General features: G+C 38.0%; 1 protein-coding gene across 1 annotated transcript in view; it reads left to right on the forward strand.

Annotated features, from left to right (window-relative positions):
• The window catches only part of LOC116103624 (guanine nucleotide-binding protein G(q) subunit alpha), a 263,445-nt gene that overhangs the window by 84,603 nt on the left and 175,419 nt on the right, over nucleotides 1-3,423 (forward strand). The gene's annotated exons all lie outside the window — the stretch shown is intronic.

Here is a 3,423-nt window from a genome sequence, read left to right on the forward strand (position 1 = left end):
GGAGTTATTTAAAATTTATATTGAGAAAAATGTATTTTCACTATTGCTGTAGACAAGCGCCTACATAAAACTGTTAAATTGATTGTTGTTTTATATGAAACAACTTTTATAATACTTATTTTTATTGTTATAATCTATAAATGTTAAGGAATATGACAAAAAAGATATTGTAGGTATTGAAGGGGGGTCTCTGGAAGGAGTTGCGGTACAAAAGGGAAACAAGAATTTGATTTAATTCTATTTACTTAAAAATGCTTTTAAATGTTAACAAATTCAGATAAATTGAAATCATGTAACTTTTCTCATCATAATGCAATAAAAGTTTAAAAAAAAAGGAAAAAAAAGTTCTTGACAAAGAAAACCTGAACTGTCAATATTGCGCGCGCGTGTGTGTGTGTGTGTGTGTGTGTGTGTGTGTGTGTGTGTGTGTGTGTGATGGTGCAAGCCAACCAGCCTACGAAGTCATGACCTCTATTGTAGGGTGTTAAATGTATGTTTAATGTTTGTTCTGATGGACCGGATGCCTTGTGAAGCAGGGATTGCTCTGTCCTTTATTCAGATTAAGGGAGTATGGAAGGAAAAGCATAGTGTTCTTTTATAAATGTAAATACAGTTTACAGTTATAAAATATAAATGCTAGATGAGAAAGCCTTTTAATAGATAGCATGGTTCTTAAGTCTAAGTACTTTGAGGAACTGTGCTGAGAAATGCAGTGTATGTTTCTAAAGATACAAGCAACTTTTCTAGAGACATTTTGTAAAGCCATGTTAATAGTGAATTGCTGAAGGCGAAAATGGACTTCCGATTGGTCTCACAGCCTCCCATCTGCTGACTTGCTTGTTAAATGTTATTAAGTGGTTTGAGGAGACATGTGTTCAGTATAGCAAATAATAGGAGGGCAGACATGTGATGACATAGGAATACATATCACTGACTTTTCACGGATAGGTAGTGTACAAATCACTATGCACTTTATATTAGAGAGGGCGAGATGGAGGGAAAGGTCACACAGATGCATACACCTCTCTATTTATTATAGGTTTAATTAATTACTTTGGACTCACAGCCCAGAGTTCTGGTTTGAGCTTTCTCACATCTTGTTTGTTTAGTGTCACTAAAGTGGTCACCAGAAGTGTGACTTGAGAGTGATGTACTGAAAATGATGAACTTGACAAGCCAGAGAGTAAGTCCTAGAAAAGCTTATGGACACAGGGCAGAGGAGGAAGAGACCGTAGCCTCCATCCCCTTATCCCCTCCATCACCTAACGCTCCTTAGTTTTCCTTTAGGTTTTGTAGTTGTCAATTCAGGCCAGAAACACTTGACACATTTCCCTTGGGTGACTGAGGAACAGTTTATGAAAGTGTGAACTAGCTGTATGTAGGTAGTAAGGTCTAGTAAGAACCAAGAATCCAGAGAGGAAAGCCATATGGAGGGGCCACTTGGCAGTAGCTTGTGGTCCCTTGAAGGGGACACTGCACATCTGAGTGGCTGGTGTAAGAACATAATTCTGGCTTTCTTGATGCTGCCTCTGTCTTGCTATGGCTTAGCTGAAAGGATCTTGGTGAAGGCCAAGATGCTCATGGAACCTGTACCTTTTGGTCTCCAGGGAGCACCTAGCAAGATGGGGGTGGGGTGAAAGGAGCTCTGGCTCTGTTCCTGGGAATAGTTTGTTGTTGTTGTTGTTATTATTATTATTATTATTGCTACTACTATTACTATTACTACTACTACTACTACTACTACTACTACTACTACTACTACTACTACTACTACTTCAGGAATATATCCAAGGACATGACAAGTGTTGACTGCTCTTGGCTAAAGTGATCTAAAGAAATGGAAGTCGTGTAACTTATACTTCATGCATTGTTTATCTTTTTATTTAAGGGGTAATTATGTAAAGTTTTTTTTTCAGATGACCAGGAGGAAAGGGACTGTACTTCCTGACTCACTCTACTTTTTTCTTTCATTAATTTTACAATTAAGATCTCTTGGGGCTGGAGAGATGGCTCAGAGGCTAAGGACACATACTGCCATTCCAGAGAACCCAAGTTTGGTTCTCAGCACCCCATGTTAGGTGGCTCAGAACTGCCTATAATTACAGGTCCACAGGATCTAGCTCCCTTATCTGGTCTTCCTGGACATCTGCACTCATGGGTATATGTCCATACACAGACATTTCTCACACAAATACAAGTAAACACATCATTAAAAATTAAAAATTTGAAAGATTAGGGGAGGGAGAATCTTATACCTCTGATCTCCTTGGGCACCAAATTCGCATGTATATAACCACATTCACACACATACACATACCTTTATTTATTTATTTTAAGGAAAAAAAAATCTTTGCTGCTTTTGTAGTGTAAAGGACTGGCAGAGGTGTACTGGTCATTCCTATAGTCTGCCTTTCCTGTTCTTTTTTCTTTCTAAGCTTTTTTCTTACATCTTTTTGATTGCTTAAGAGAGTAAAGGTATTAGTTTCTATAAATTATTGATAAATAATGATTACTAATTCATGGATGCTTTTCTATTGGAGATAGACCTTTTCAGATATATGATATTCATGGTCAGGATTCATTATAACTTTCAAATTAAGCTTGCTAAAATGTGAATTAGCTTTTACATTTCAATGTTACATTTATATTTCAAGGTGTTCAGAGTGTAAAGCCTGAACTACACAAGTGTGAGGCCTGGAGCTTAGATCCTCATCCCTTGTAAATGTTGGTGCATAATTCCAAGGCTCCAGAGGTGAAAAGGGAATCTTCAGAATAGGCGGGCTAGTTGTATTAGTGAAATCAGTGAGCTCTGGATTCAGTTGAAAGAGCTTGCCCAATGAATATGATAGAGAGCGACCAAAGACAGTTTCTGACACCCACTATGGGCTTCCATCTGTACGTTTGTGCTCCAGTGTGTGTATGTGTGTGCATGCATGCATGCACGAGCACAGGTACCCACATACATGCAAGCAATAAATAAACAAATAAATGACCTGCAGTAGAACATTAGGCTCAGAATTACCTTTCATAGTAACGTATTGAGGGCCTGTATTGTCTGACTCTTATTTAAAATACTTTTGTAAAAAACTTAGTTCTTATTTTAATGTTCATGATTGTTTATGAAGAGAGCAGTAAAATCGAAACATCAGAAAAGCAACATGGTGTGAGCGTGGATTTGCAGTTCTAGCTCTTAGTCTTTTCCCTCTTTCCCTCCCATCTTCCCTTCCTTCTTCTCCTTTTTCTTGCTTATTTCCTGGGAAGAAGGCCATCACAACAAAACTTTGTACCAACAACTAAGTTTCTGAGTTATGTTATTCTCATGAATGAAACAGAGGCATAACTCAACCAGCCAGGCCCTGCAAGTAAACACTGTGGCTTCTGTGATTCAGAATGCAACTTGTGTTCTGGGTTAGCGGGAATTTG

This window comes from Mastomys coucha, unplaced genomic scaffold, assembly GCF_008632895.1.
Source record: "Mastomys coucha isolate ucsf_1 unplaced genomic scaffold, UCSF_Mcou_1 pScaffold21, whole genome shotgun sequence".
In the NCBI taxonomy this organism is placed as follows: Eukaryota; Metazoa; Chordata; class Mammalia; order Rodentia; family Muridae; genus Mastomys; species Mastomys coucha.